Source organism: Schistocerca gregaria, chromosome 5, assembly GCF_023897955.1.
Source record: "Schistocerca gregaria isolate iqSchGreg1 chromosome 5, iqSchGreg1.2, whole genome shotgun sequence".
Taxonomy (NCBI): domain Eukaryota; kingdom Metazoa; phylum Arthropoda; class Insecta; order Orthoptera; family Acrididae; genus Schistocerca; species Schistocerca gregaria.
In genome coordinates this window covers 520,460,366-520,476,905 of record NC_064924.1, presented here as the reverse complement: position 1 = coordinate 520,476,905, position 16,540 = coordinate 520,460,366, and the positions used below count along the sequence as shown (strand labels likewise).

Below are 16,540 nucleotides of genomic sequence, written 5' to 3'. Positions count from 1 at the left end.
ACTAAAATATTTTGTTCGTTGCTTACAGCCCTGTCTTTATTCATAGTATTTTTGTTTACGTGGTAGCCAAAAGAGGAAATACACCCGAGCTTCTTACGATTTGTAAAATAAAATTTGTGAAGCAATTCAATAATTAGCGAGTAGCTGAATTAGTTACATGTTTTGCAGATTGTCTGAAATGTGTCTACTGAAAAATTGTAGGCCGAGTTTGTTTACAGGTTACGTATATGTAATGTACGTATGGCTACGTGCCATTTGCAGTGTTAAATGACACAACAGCTTAAATTTAATAAAAATGAACGTATTAGTATTTTACATAAATCAAGCTGCTACACAAATATGTTTAGTGTTTTAGATTACTGAAGGTGCTAGAGAAATAAATTTTCAACGAAAGTTAATATTTTTGTGGACTACATTGCGGATGCTACTAGGTTTTAGATAAATATTTGTCTAAAAAGTAGAAGAAATCATCCTGAAGAAAGATTTCAGTTTATTTTGAAACATTGCTTTACTATTTGTCCATGAATTCTATTTTATTCGGAATATTGGATACCTTTCTATGCAGTGCTGACCATTTTTTTCCCTGTCTAGTGTGGCAGCTATAGGAGATTTGCGGGTACTATGGGCCATTTTAGGAAAAATGTAAATTACAAAATATATTTGTAGCTTAACTTAGTTATGAGCGAAAAAATCATATTTTCAACTTATTTCATCAAATTAATAAAAATATTTTTAGCAATATATAAAGGGAACATAACACAAAATGAAATTACAATTAACCTTGCATTTTGGGCATTTTAAAAATTGGCGGGTAGTGTGGGTCACACCAGTATGATTATAAATTAAAAACACTGTTTTGAATAAAAGTTTTACTGATTAACACTATACAGAATGTATAGCATATCATAGCTCATTTGCCCTATAATTTATTTAGCTTAAAGAGATCACAAAAGTAAAAAAGTAAGTCGTCAATGTCCACACAGAGCTCATGTGCCCAGCCTTCACACTTGTTGCACTGAATCCAGTTTTCCTCGTAGCTTTCTCCACACACAATACATTTTACATCTATAACGTCTTGAGAAGTGTTTAGTGTAGGACTGTCATTACGAAACATTTTGGTTTGTTCATTTTTCTTCTCCTTATTGATCATCGTTTGTTCTTGTTTTGAAAATTCCATTTGTCTCGTTTTCTGTTGTGCTTTTTCCATATGCTCTTCTGAGTCTCTCTTGTCTGTCAGCATATTTTTATAATTAGAGTTGATGTCAATGTTTCGCTTCTCTCTGCCTTTCTTTTCCGACATGTCAATCTCTTTTCGCTGCAGGAGGGCAAAGGCGACACTTCTTTTTAAAAAAAATTGCAAAATCAGAATGTTCACTTCAGTGTAGTGCATTGGAGGAAGTGGTGGTCTCTCCAGAAGCGATCGTAGATTCTGCCTGGGAAGCAAGCTGAAGAAATTTTTTACTGAAATGTTGGCATAGTAACCAAAAAAAAAAGGGGGGGGGGGAGCAATGAGTTCCGTGACCCATACCACCCGAATGTCGCATCCCCCCATACTACCCGACTCACAGTGATATGAAAACATGGTAGTAAGCGAAACATTGTTAGAGCAAACGAAATGCAGTTGTCACTGTCTTATATTAATAGAGTAAACTAAATAACAGCTCTAGTTTCATACGCGTATTCTTATCTGTAATGATGCAGAGTGATGTTAAAAAGTATTCTATGCGACAACTTGTAGGAGCGCAAACAAACAATAATCACTCACAGACGATGCGACACTGGGAATCAGACAAACTCTCTGCACATGGCGAAATGACGCTGGCGGGAAAGATTACACTGTGTACCGTGCTGCTACCTAGTAGTGAATAGCTGAAATATCAACTAGCCCATACTATCCGCCGTTCCCCCATACATAATTGTTTTTCCAAACTATGCCGGATTATTTATGATGAATCTCGTAGCCAAAATATGATGGTTTACTACAGACATTAATAGCATGAAATAATGTAAGCATTTTAATTTTTTGTATTCGTAAAACTAGCGTTTAAGCAAAGAGCATACGTTGATTATCTCAGCTGTTTCAGAAATTCTGTGTTTATTTAAGTGCAAATTTTCAAGTCCATATAAGCCTTACAAGTTTGACCTCCTTATCTACTGTCTGCTGTTTACGTGCTAGATTTGTCAGAAGTGTTATTCTGTTTTGTAGAGAACTGAATAAGTTTTTTTTTTATTTTTTATATTAAATTAAGAGGCAGTTCATTTGCAGAGAACCGTGTAATAATGTTTTGAAAATTGAGAAAATAGTTTGTAAAAAAAGCTCAGCGACGAGCTACCACAAATCAACTTTGGACAACTTTCCACATATTTGTAGGAGTCTGTTGCATGAGACAGTGACTCAACAATTGGGGTACAAAGGTTCTGAGCTTATTCAGATCCAAAACTCTTTTTCTGAGAACTACGAGACGCAACGGATGACTGCTTCTCTCCACTTTCTTTATCGTTACGAAGAGGAGGCGTACTGAACAGAATCGTAACCAGTGACGAGGCAAGGATTTCTTATGTTGAAGTGGAGCGTCAGTGGTGTGATGTCATATGGATTCGCACAACCACCCAAAGAAAGCCAGAAAAGTTATGGCCATCATGTTTTTGAATTAAGAAAACATAGAAGAGCCACCACCGAAATAGTGGTTTTGCACGAAAATGCTCGGCCACACATTGCCCGGTTGGCACAAGAATTGTTGTGTCAATTCAAATGGGATGTTCTTGAACGTCCTGCCCATTGCCCAGACTGTCCTTCGAGTGATTTTCACTTCTCCGTGAACACGGAAAAGTGGTTCTGTTTTCACCGCTTTGAGTCCGACGAATCCCTTCAAGAGGCTTCCACGAGCTGGCTGCAATCTCAGGCGACAAAATTTTGTGCACAGATAATGCATCAAGTCGTTTAGAGATACGATACTCACTTAAATCTGAATGGTGATTAAGTGGACATGTAAGACAAAGGTGTAGTTTTAAGATTTTTCTAATAATTTGCTTTAGTTACAGCGATATTTGATGTACAGCTTGCAAGAGGTTAGTTTCCGGATAACCATCGAAATTTACAGTCCAGCTTTTCGAACTCTTTGGAAGCGCACCAAATTTCTGTCCGCAATTGCGCCAAGGAAAGTCCATAATGCGACCCTGTGTCTCGCAATTTCCTGCATCATACGCCCGAAGAAGGTGGGAACACGCACGTGGCTCCCTGAGCTAACGTTGGAGCCTGTCACCTATGGGCTGCCTTAGTTTAGATCTTTGCTTCGCGGTACATGCAGTATGAACGGCACCTTCTTTTTTTTACTATTGACCGCGTGCAGCAGAGAACGGATGTGGCACTGCTGCGGCGCGACCTTGAGGCTGCAATGGCGCACCCCTTCCCCTCCCCCTGACCGCACCGCTACCAACTCCCACCCCCACCTTTGCCACCGGGAGACACGCACGCCAGCGCCGCCCACACGCGACATGCTAATACCAGCCCCTACACTTAGTACTAACCATCGAGGTGGCGCAGTGGTTACCACACTAGACTTGCATTCGGCAGGACGACGGTTCAAACCCTCTATTCACATTTAGCTTTTCCGTGATTTCCCTGTATCGCTCCAGGCAAATGCCGGTCCCTTTCAAAGGACATAGCCGATTTCCTATCCCATCCTTGAAACGATCCGAGGTTACGCTCCGTTATTAAATCATCTCGATGTCGACGGTACGTTAAATCCAATCTTCCTTGCACTTAACACTGCTAGCGAGGCACAAGAGCACTGCGAAGGCGCTGGTGACGTCCAACTAAAGCGCCAAAAAAAACTGATAGAGGCATGCGTATTCAAATATAGTGATATGTAAACAGGCAGAAGACGGCGCTGCGGTCGGCAACGCCTATATAAGGCAACAAGTGCCAGGCGCAATTGTTAGATCGGTTACCGCTGCTGCAATGGAAGGTTATCAAGATTTAAGTGAATTTAAACGTGGTGTTACAGTTGGCACACGAGCGATGGGACACAGCATCTCCCAGGCAGCGATGAAGTGGGGATTTTTGCGTAAGACCATTTCACAAATGTACTGTGAATATGAGAAATACGGTAAAACGTCAAATTTCCGACATCGCTGCAGTCGAAAAAAGATCCTGCAAGAACGGGACCAACGACGACTGAACATAATAGTTCAACGTGATCTAAGTGCAACCTGTGAGTTAACGAGGTTTTCGCTCTCATTTAAGTATATGGCCATTCAGAAATGGTAAAACGAACCCTGTCGTCCAGGCCGGCCTTGGTGACCGAGTGGTTCTAGGCGCTACAGTCTGGAACCTGTAATGGTACTTGAATTACGTAACGATTATAGCACCTCACCTGAATCTCTCGATACCAGTGATATTCTCCTGTTTTTCTACAAAGTAGTTGACATATTTCTGAGACAAAATTCAGATTTGATTTCATTTGTGATACAACGATATGTTTATATTGCAATGATATTATTCTTATGTGTATTCTTTCTTTTGTCACTATGATCTTTGACGTACTTGTAACTCTGATTTTTGGGCGCGTAAGCGGTTATTAGTTAGTTGTTAACTTGTTAGAGAGTCGGACCTTGAGAAAGTCAAGTCTTGGACGTCTTGTTGGAAAGACGCATATTATAGTCAGCGAATAAAATGTGAACTTATAACAGTGACTGTGAGGAAGATGTTTTAAAGTTTAATCTCCTAGAATGGTTTGAGAAGCGCATATACAAAACTTTTGAATATAGCAGAATAAAACCTAGGCCTCTTTGCATCCGAGCTTGGAATCATAACCACCTAGATTTTCAACGATTGAGCCATGATTTTACGACGACACCCGCGTGGGAAACACAAAAAGATGAGTGCCTAGTTTTTTCATTATTACATGAAATGACTATTAACTGTTCTCTAATGACACCTGCCACATAATATGACTTGTTGCCCGAAAATGCAGTATTTAGCAGCGTGAGCAAAACCACAATCGTTATTAAATGCTGACCTTTGTTGTGGTAGGGTTGTTAGAAACCACGCGACCACTACGGTCGCAGGTTCGAATCCTGCCTCGGGCATGGATGTGTGTGATGTCCTTAGGTTAGTTAGGTTTACCTAGTTCTAAGTTCTAGGGGACTGATGACCTCAGTAGTTAAGTCCCATAGTGCTCAGAGCCTATCGTCCAGGACCGTGTGCCAAAAAAAGCGCAGATTCGCCACGAGATGGCGAAATTCACAGGCGTCTATTGTACTGAATGGTGCCTAAGTGCTGTAGTGTCCGAGTGAGACAGACGAGAACCTACGTCCTAGAGAAACCCTGTAGAAGCTGTTTGTGGCCAGGGAGACATAGCAGCGTTAAATACGGCGCCGACTATAACACCACGTTCAAATTCGCTCAAATCTTGATAACCTGCCATTGTAGCAGCAGTAACTGATCCAACAACTGCGCCAGACACTTGTTGCCTTATATAGGCGTTGCAGAGCGCAGCGCCATATTTTGCCTGTTTACACATCTCTGTATTTGAATAAGCACGCCTCTACCAGTTTCTTTGGCGCTTCAGTGTATGTGGACTTCATAATCGGCAGAATAGAGACATTCTACAGAGATGCAAGTACAGTGTCAGCGTCGCACACTTTTTACTTTCAACAACGATTTATGTAACTAGAATACCGAGAAAGACCAGCCCGGCAATAAATAATACTTTTACTGACTGACAACAGTGGGTAGGTTAAACACGAATACAGTTACTAATCGCCTTTCAAACAATGATGAACTGATCTTAACGATGAAAGACAGAAAGAGGTAAATTTGGAATACTTTCTACTTTCAATAATGATTTATGTAACTAGAATACCGAGAAAGACCAGCCCAGCAATAAATAATACTTTTACTGACTGACAACTGCGGGTAGGTTAAACATGAATTCAGTTACTAATGGCATTTCAAACAATCATGCACTGATCTTAACGATGAAAGATAGTAAGAGGTAAATTGGGAATACAGATATGCTGGAAACGTAGACTGGCAAACCCACTAAGAACGGCAAACCCACCAAGAATATTCCTTCCACTAGTACGAAAACAATATGAAAAGTATTGCACCAACGGTAAAAGAAACAGGTGCCATCAGTATCATTGTGGAAAGCGGGATTGAAATCCACATCACGCCAACCCTACTTAGGTTTCCTCAAATCGATTAATGTGACTGTTGAGTTGATTACTTAGAAACGGACAAGGCCAATATCCTTAGCAATACTTGCACTGTCCGAGCTTGCGCTCCACTTATAATGTCTTCGTTGTAAACGCGTCAATAAACCTTAATCTCAGATTATTTTTTCGAACTACGAACACGAACCGATTCATAGCAGAATTCTACGCTTCAACTAAAGCTACCGATAAATAAGGCAGGGGAAAACTACCAACATACAATTGGCAACCGACACGAACCCACTCTAAGGTATGAAACGTTTTGGGCAGATGCAGCTGTTTTACTGTGGATATTTATGTTCCAGAAATAATTCTAGACCAACGGAAGAAGAAATCCGACTTCCTGCTATTTGAAACTCCTTGAGTCACCACAGCAGTACAATTTCGCACAATCTGTTCCAAAATGATAAGACGTACAATAATAGCAACCGACAATTCCGTATTTATGAGAGTCCTAATATATGCAGGATGTGAAGGCCCGGATGGACGACACAGTCTGTTCCAATTGTTTTTTCCACTGTTAATGCGCCGCCAAAAAATATTTACATACTGACAGTTCTTTTACTAGTTTTTTAAATTTACTAATTTTTAAAAAAAATTTAAAAGCTTCTTCTGATGCAGCTAATCTGTTTACAAACGTGTCAACTGAATAAACAGTAGGTATATTTTCTAAAATTTAGTAAAACAAAAAAATGTCAATTTCAAAAATACCAGAAGTCACTGACACGTTGCAGCTAATACTGTCACACAATTACTTGATCTTTAATTGGAAAGTTTACCAACAGAAAGAGGGTCTTGTTACGCGCAGTAGTATATCAAGTTTTCTGGCAGATATATTTCTCAGTTACACGGAAATATTTTTTAAAGAAAACAATAGGTACAAAAGAAAAACAGTATACTACTGGAGTTGTGTTCATGATGCATTGTTGATATACGATGGCACAAAAGAAGAGATTGAAGAATTATTTACATCAGTCAGTTCTTTCCCCAAAAATATAAATTTCACAGTAGTACATGAGGACAGCAAAAGCATTAATTTCCTGGATCTTAGAAACACGAACTTCCAATAAAAAGGTACAATTCCGCAAACACATATACACTGACATAATATTATGCAGATCATCATCCCACCACACAAACTTGCAACATTTAAGGCCATACGACACAGAGCACACTCACTCAGCTCAGAAGGAAACGACCAAATTGGACACACAAAAACAATTACCATAAACAATGGCCTCACAGTCATAACCATTGATAATTTAGACACACAAATAAGACAACAAATTACCACATTAAGAAAGAAAAGACAATATTTGCAAGCTCACTGTCACAAAACATTGTTAACATACTCAAAAAAAGAATATAAAAACTGCACAAATAACCAAAAATTCAACAACGGTGGATTGTAGAAGGTATCATGCTCCATCTGTTCTGCTTACTATGTAGGGAAAATAGGCAGAAATTTCAAAATCCATTTCGAATAAAACCTGAACGCTTTCACACTCAACCACTTTGAAAAATCAGTCATTGCACGACATATGCTGGGAAACAAACACATTATCAACAGAATAGAAAACAATTTGGTAGTATCATAAAATGAAGCCAATTGTAAGACTCTAAATACATTGGAACGACTGGACAAACACTTCCATAAAATCAAAAAGTCTGAATAGACAGTTTGGTCCCTTAGGAATTCAGACACATTTAAACATTTTCTGAATAGAAGCTAAACGAAAAGACAGATTTCGCTAGACAACACTATTTTAGTAATTTTAAAGATTGATTTTAAATTTATATCCTTGATTACACCCATTTATTTAAAACTCAGATCTCTGGTCATCTCAATCTCACACGGCATCATGAAATGTTTTAAATTGTATAAACAAATGTGCGCTTTGAGTGAGTAACGTGTGATTACAGCATGGATAAAACAACGTCTGCTTTCATTAAAACTTTAAAAATGTTCTACCATGATTTTTCGGTAAGTTTATCACTGTTTCTCATAATATTTTCCGTAATTCTAAACCCTACACCTAACCTTGTCGTAACAGGAATATACACTTCTCTAAAGGGGTTATAATTAATATTTACTGTGTAATGACGTCTGTCGGCCGGGGTGGCCTAGCGGTTCTAGGCGCTACAGTCTGGAACCGCGCTACCGCTACGATCGCAGGTTCGAATCCTGCCTCGGGCATGGATGTGTGTGATGTCCTTAGGTTAGTTAGGTGTAAGTAGTTCTAAGTTCTACGGGACTGATGACCTCAGAAGTTAAGTCCATAGTGCTCAGAGCCATTTTTTTACCATGACGTCTGGTGAGAACTTGGGTAATAGTCTATCGTGAACTGTTTCTTGTACCTAATCAGTAATCAGCGTCCCGTTCGCCTAAAAAATTGCTGGGGAAAACTGGAATTCAAAAGGCTGCACTGCCATTCGGGATGAAATCTTTTGGCTTCTACATCAATAAACAACGTAATAGTATCACCCACAAGGACAATGTATGGGTAAAAGGCACGAATCTGATGCATACGATGGCGATTATCGACACTGATAATGCATATCGTGAAAATACATCATGATGCAATACTGACGGTCTTAGGAGTTTCGGAGCAAGCAAGATGTCCCACAATCTGAGAGGTAGGAGATGTATGCGGCAGAGCGGAATGTACGAAGTTCGGACTTAATTTTCATTTTCGATGTAAAGCTGTCAAATATTTCATAAGCAAGGTTAACATGACAAAGAATAACTTCCGTGAATAACAAACAACTTTAATAATTTTGTAGTTAATTATGTTTAAAAACATAGGCACATTTTCTCTCAAATGGTCTCTACTGCCTTCCTGTAATCATTCCGCATACACCTCTAAATAAACGTACTATGAAGCAGAAAATTTTTGTTTCTCTATTCTAAAAATAACAAAAAAGTATTTTACTGGAAATAACTCCATGACCACAAGGAGAAACGTATCTTCAACAGATAAACGGTCAGAAAAAATGGTTTCACAGAACTGCACAACCCAATGCCTATATTACTCCTATAGTGAAATTCATTGGGTTGCTAATAGTATCAACAGAAATGTCCCTTATGCACGGCACCTGAAAATGAAATTTAGAGCAAATACAGAAATATCTGAAACACCTACATTTCTAATGCTCAACATAGCTGTATTCTTCTTCCTCTTTCTTTTCTACTTTTTTCACATATTTTGTCTTAACCTGCTTCCGCTGTGTGAATTCCTTAATGAAGCTTTCAGATCACAAATGTGTATTTGCGGTGCAGCTGTCAGATATTATATGCAGGATGGAAACTGAACATGCACCAGAATCTAAACAAACGTTGTTACTAGTCTTCACGACTCTCCGTAGTCATGGGCGTTTGTCGCGATACGTGTAGATTACACGACGCTCTTGTCACGAGTAGGTCTTCGCGGCGCGGTTGACGGGAAAACTTTTGATGCCTTTTATCGTTCGGGCGTACGATTCACTTTTTCCGGCATCGTTCCGGCTCGAGATAGCGGGAACTCGAGGACGTCACACGTACGTCTGCAAATACAATTTATTCCTCACAACATACAGTTACATCGCGCAACAGCACACCTATAGACCCTTCATTTGTTTGAAGCCCAGAGAGAACAGCAATAATCAAAGAGTCTACACCAAACATAAAGTATAGCTGGCAGTTAATATCTACAATTCTTCCAGTGGTGACATCACTGAACACCAAAGGAGCATCATAACCAGCAATATTGACGACAAAAGAAGCAACAATTGATGTTTCAGGGCATTTATTCCATATCAGTTGCCGGTAGTTGTCGTACGTGTACAAGAGGCAATCACAATATTACGCAGTATTTCGAAATCCTTAATTTGAAATCCCTAATTCAAAATCCGCTCGATGCTTTACGACTTGCATTTTTTTCAGATGCACTGGTATTTTTCAAGTTCACATTCCCCTGTATCCTGAACCGCGGTTGTGTTCTTGCGAAGACATGAAACATGATTATTCTTCACTTTCTTTAACACAGTTTAATTTACTCTGAATGTATCACACACTAACAAACAATCGCTAATTGAGAACTGAATTAAGCAAGTCAAACGAAAAATACAGCCAGTATCACCGTCTACGAAGAATACCCAGCAAAAGCCTGAAGCCGTAGGCGTTTTGCCACAATCGTCTGAACGCTCTGAGAATAGCGTTATGACTACGTGTACGCAGCCCGCCCGGTTGGCCGTGCGGTTAACGCACGGCTTTCCGGGCGGGAAGGAGCGCCGGTCCCCGGCACGAATCCGGCCGGCGGATTTGTGTCGAGGTCCGGAGAGCCGGCCAGTTTGTGGATGGTTTTTAGGCGGTTTTCCATATGCCTCGGCAAATGCTGTCTGGTTCCCCTTATTCCGCCTCAGCTACACTATGTCCGCGATTACTGCGCTAACAAGTTCTCCACGTACGCGTACACCACCATTACTCTACACTCGTCTGGTGAGACGTTCCCTGGGGGGTCCATCGGGGGCCGAACCGCACAGTAACCCTGGGTTCGGTGTGGGGCGGCGGAGGAGTGAAGTGGACTGCGGTAGTCGTCGTGGGATTTCGGCCCACTGCGGCTGCGGCGGGGACGGAGCCTCTCCGTCGTTTCTAGGTCCCCGGTTAACGTGACATAACATAACATAACATAACATGTGTACGCAGGAAGTCATCGAAAATTTAGCGTCTATGAAATTGTAACTGCGAAAAACGTGGATATGGCGTAAGTCATTCCACCACAATGAAATTCTTTTGCATCACCTATACACTAAATTCGATCATGATCAGCCTATTATGAATAAATGAAATAAAATCATGAGCATATTTAAGAGAAATAGATTTTTTCACTCGGATGAGAATTAACAACCCGATTACTCCGTACAGTTTCTAAGATGATGGGACAAGGAGCTCTAATTTGATACTTGTCCTTGGCGCTTACACAACAACACCTATGCATGTGCTCCGTACTTGCATAAAAGAAAATTAGAGATAAGAAAACGCTTTTGCAAAATAGTGGTTGCAAAAGGAGAACAAATTTCAGTAAATTCTCGAAGTACTGCTAACCAACCATGGCGAGATGAACAACGGCCGTTGACAAAGCAGCAAGAAATAAGAGACAGGACTGCGCATGAACTACAAAGAAGCAACGGGTTCGTTCACAAAAAAGCGATGATACACTTTTAGAATGGACGTGGCCGTTAGTAAAAGTATACACTCAGGATAGGCAGGCGTGGCGACGACAGACGTCGTTGCGGTACGGTATGAACAGTTAACATACCAGTTACGAAACGCAATTAAGCGAGCACCTTGAAATGCAGTTTGCGAATCTATCAGGAAGTATTACGAGAAAATGAAAAATGCAGTGCTTTGGGTCAGTTACCAAATTCCCGCAACCTGAATTTCGGTGTTAGCTGGATTCAGCAGTGTACAGAGATACTTAATGGTCTAAGACTAAAACAGAAAGTGCGGGTAGCAGGACAGTGGCTGCTGGCAAGCCTTTACAAGAAGAGGCATTTACAAGCAGCCTACGAACTAGGTATCCACCAAAAGTAGTGGAAGATACAGAGGTCCAGAAGCCACGGCAGAAATGTTGGGGAGTGACAACGAAGACGGGAAAGCCGACTTCTGTGCCGGATAAGTTCAATTTCAGTATTAGCTTTATATGCAAGTAAAAGAAATTTAGATGTAGGCAAAGGGCAGTAGGTATTTACTGTAAAGCTTCAGTAGATTTTAAGCTTGTACTGCAAAAATTCTTGCGGGTGTGCAAATGTAGGCTACGGCAACGTATAGTTTACAGTAATAAAGAAACCAATATCAGATGAATGTTGTGTCCATCTTGAATCTTACGTTCTTTGCGAGGTGTATCAACGAACTACCAGTTTAATAAATAACGATTTCAAAATAATGAACCGAATTATTTACAGAAGACTGCAAAAGCTGGTAGAAACCGACCACAGGGAAGATCAATTTGCGTTCTGGAGAAATGTGGCAACACGTGAGGCATTACTGACCTTACGACTTATCTCAGAACATAGGCTGAAGAAGGCAAACCTACGTTTAAAGCATTTGTAGATTTAGGGACATCGATTGATCGTGTTAAGTGGATAAACTGTTTGAAGTTCTCAACGTAGGAGGGATAAAATGCACCGAGCGAAAGATTTTCTACAACGTGTACAGAAAGAAGACGCCAGTTATAAGAGTCGAGGTGCATGATAGGGAAGCCTATCCCCAATGTTATTTAATGTGGACACAGAGCAAGCAGTAAAGAAAACCGAAGAAAAATCTGGAGACGCAATTAAAGTTCAGGGAGGAAAAGTAAAGAGTTCCAGGTTCGCCGTTGACATTGTTCTGTCAGAGACGGCAATGGGCTTGGAAGAGCAGCTGAACGGAATGGATAGTGTCTTTAATAACAGATTATAAGATGAATATCAGCAGAAGTTACAAAGGGCAATGAATGTAGTCAAATTAGCTCAGGCGATGCAGGGGGAATCTGATTACGAAAGGAGGCACTAAAAGTAGATGATGTTTGCTATTTGGGCAGCAAAATAACTAATGATGGTGGAAGCAGAGAGGATATAATATTCAGAATGGCAATAGCAAAAACAGCGTTTTGAAAAAGACAAATTTGTTAACATCGCATATAATTTTAAATGTCATGAAGTCTTTTCTGACAGCATTTGTCTTCTATGCAGCCTTACACGGGAGTGAAGCGTGAACGATAAACTGTTCAGACAAGAGCTGAAACTTTCCAAACCTTAAGTTACACAATAATGCTGAAGATTAGATGGGTAGATCGAATAACTGACACTTGTTAAGTAACAGAACAGTATACGGTGTCCTGGGCCCTGAGTGTTCATCTGAGACCAAGGTATCGTCAGGGGTACATAAGGGAAGTGTGATACGACCGCTCTTGTCCTCTCCGTAAGCTGAAATGGGAAATCCTGGAGAAAATCAGACGCTCTTTTCATGAAACACTATTGGGAAGGTCTAGAGAACCGGCATTTTCGACATACTGCAGAACGATTCTTCTGCCATCAATGTACATCTTGGGCAAGGGCCATGATGACAAGATAAGAGAAATGACGACTCGTGGGGAAGAATAAGTACAATCGTTTTTCCGTCGCTCCATTTGAGAGTGGAAGAAGAAGGGGAATGACTAGCGGTGGTGCAACGTACCCTTCATCATGCACCGTATGGCGGCTTGCGGCGCAGGCTATTTGCTCGTATGTGATGTAGAGATGTATTGAGGGAATGCTGAATCGAAATAGGAAAAACAAGAAATATATGAACAACTTGAGCAAACGAAGGGGCGGACATCAAGGAAACATCGATTGGGAAGTGTGGGATTAAAATTTCAGAAGGGCATCGAGTGACAGCTACAGTAACTAGGTTCAAATATTGGGTTGGTGTGCATGTTCGTAGCGTTTCTCCATAAGTTCAAGAAACACAACAGATACACATAACAGAGACTTTAGTCATCAATGATATATTTTTCTTCACTATTTACAACAGTCTGCCAACTCTGGGATAACTTTTCGTTTCCGCGACTTTAGAAATCACGTGGTTTTGAGACGGAGAACTCGTCGAGCCTTATTCGAAGCGCATTTTCATCCGGAATGGAACTTTCTTCCAAGATAGACAGCGGAAAAGATGGAAATCTGAGGGCGCAAGATTTTTTGTTGAATTATTAGCTTCGGCGATCTGACTCAAAGTAAAATAAGATTATTTCGGTGTATTATTAGTACAGTTTATTTATTGAGTAGCAACGTTCGTATAATTTGAAAATGAAAGAGAGATTACCCACGTGCCATCTGGGTCGGGTTTACAAACAACTCCGACAAGATGCACTTTGGCAGCAGGAGGAATGGGACTGGAAAATGAGACTGAGTTTTGGCGGCAAAGCAAATCCATAATCTGCAGTTCTATCAATATTTGAAACATCTTCTAGAAGCGTAAAAGAGAAGCACCAACTTTGCTAACGTACAGGCTGCAGCTTGTGGCGTTGGTTGATGAACTATCCACTGCGTCTGAGGGAAAATCCCCAAGGTTCGATTCTCCCAGGAGAGATACACTGAAGCGCCAAAGAAACTGAGGTATGTAAACAGGCAGAATTCGGCGTTGAGATCGGTTACGCCTACATAAGACAATAAAGATCTGGCGCAGTTGTTAGATTGGTTACAGCTGCTTCAATGGCAAGTTATAAAGCTTTAAGTGAATTTGAACGTGGTGTTACAGTCGGCGCACGAGCGACGGGACACAGCATCTCCGAGGTAGCGATGAAGTGGGGATTTTCCCGTACGATCATTTCACGAGCGTGCCGTGAACATCAGCATTCTGGTATAACATCAAATCTCCGACATGGCTGCGGCCGAAAAAAGATCCTGCAGGAACGGGACCAACGATGACAGAAGTGCAACCCTTCCGCATATTGCTGCAGATTCCAGTGCTGGGCCATTAACAAGTGTCAGTGTGCGAAACATTCAAAGAAACATCATCATATGGGCTTTCGGAGGCGAAGGCCCATCCGTGTACCCTAGATGACTGCACGGCACAAAGCTTCACGCTTCGCCTGGGCCCGTCAACACCGACATTGAACTGTTGATGACTGGAAACATGTTGTCTGGTCGGACGAGTCTCGTTTCAAATCGTATTGAACTGATGGACGTGTAGGGGTATGGAGACAACCACATGAATCTATGGACCTTGGTGTCAGCAGGGGACTGTTTAAGCTGGTGGAAGTTCTGTAATGCTGTGGGGCGTGTGCAGTTCGAGTGATATGGGGCCCCTGATACGTCTACATGCGCCTCGGACAGGGGATTCGTATGTACGAATTCTGTCTGATCACCTGCATCCGTTTATGTCCACTGTGCATTCCGACAGAGTTGGGCAATTCCAGTAGGACGATGCGACACCCCCCACACGACGAGAATCGCTAGATAGTGTCTCCAGGAATACTCTTCTGAGTTTAAACTCATCCGTTGGCCACCAAACTCCCCAGACATGAACATTATTGAGCATATGCGGGATGCCTTGCAACGTGCTGTTCAGAAGAGATTTTCACCCGTTCGTATTGTTACGGATTTATGGGCAGCACTGCAGGATTCATGGTGTCAGTTCCCTAGAACATACTTGAGACACTAGTCGAGTCCATACCACGCCGTGTTGCGGCTGTTCTGCGTGCTCGCGGGGCCCTAAATGATATTAGGCAGGTGTACCAGCTTCTTTGGCTCTTAAGTGTATTAAACAACGCAGCTCTTTCACCAACTAAACGCGTTTGTTAAAGACGTTGTCAGATGGAGTCTATGAGTTTTACGACGATGGGGGATCCTCAACATCAGAAAAATTACTTGGAAGACATGGTAGGTATTTACAGCAATCAGTCAATTAGTAAGATGGTTTTACAGCAAATACAGATTTCTGATAGCTTACAGCTACCATTAGTGCGTTTAGAATGTGCCATGTTGACCTATTACGTATTTTCGTTAACGCTCTAATTTTTGAAATTTCAGTAAATATTTTCTTTACCTTGATATGCGTTTTTGTCACTGATTTACGAACATGTACAGTCCATATAAACAATTTATAACAAATGCTGTCTCCAATCATTTTACTCACTGACAGACTATAAATAACAAACTGAATGACGAGGGTTTTAAAATGCATGTATGACCGTCATAGCCTAAATCAATATTTCACCGCAAGAAAGTAGTTACATCGATTCTGGCCAAAGTAGAAACTATTGCAACGCGTAACAGAGGTTGATCGATGAACTACATGTGACTCACAGCCTGGCAAATGTGCATTAAGAGCCATCCGCCAGTACGCCTGACCAGAGCTAGAGTAGAGGACAAGACAGCATGAAGAGCTACACCAAACCAGTCTATGGACTGAAGTCAATAACAACTGGATATTTCGGGAATACTTAAACTGAAGAGCAGGTAAGCGGATTCTAATGTGACTTTTACTTAATTTGTTGTTGTCGTAGTCTTCAGTCCTGAGACTGGTTTGATGCAGCTCTCCATGCTACTCTATTCTGTGCAAGCTTCTTCATCTCCCAGTACCTACTGCAGCCTACATCCTTCTGAATGTGCTTAGTGTATACATCTCTTGGACTCCCTCTACGATTTTTACCCTTCACGCTGTCCTCCAATGCTAAATTTGTGATCCCCTGATGCCTCAGAACATGTCCTACCAACCGGTCCCTTCTTCTTGGCAAGTTGTGCCACAAACTCCTCTTCTCCCCAATTCTATTCAATACCTCCTCATTAGTTATGTGATCTACCCATCTAATCTTCAGCATTC

General features: G+C 41.1%; 1 protein-coding gene across 4 annotated transcripts in view; it reads right to left on the bottom strand.

Moving 5' to 3' along the window:
• Positions 1-16,540, bottom strand: part of LOC126272766 (myocyte-specific enhancer factor 2) — an 841,022-nt gene that overhangs the window by 655,364 nt on the left and 169,118 nt on the right. The gene's annotated exons all lie outside the window — the stretch shown is intronic.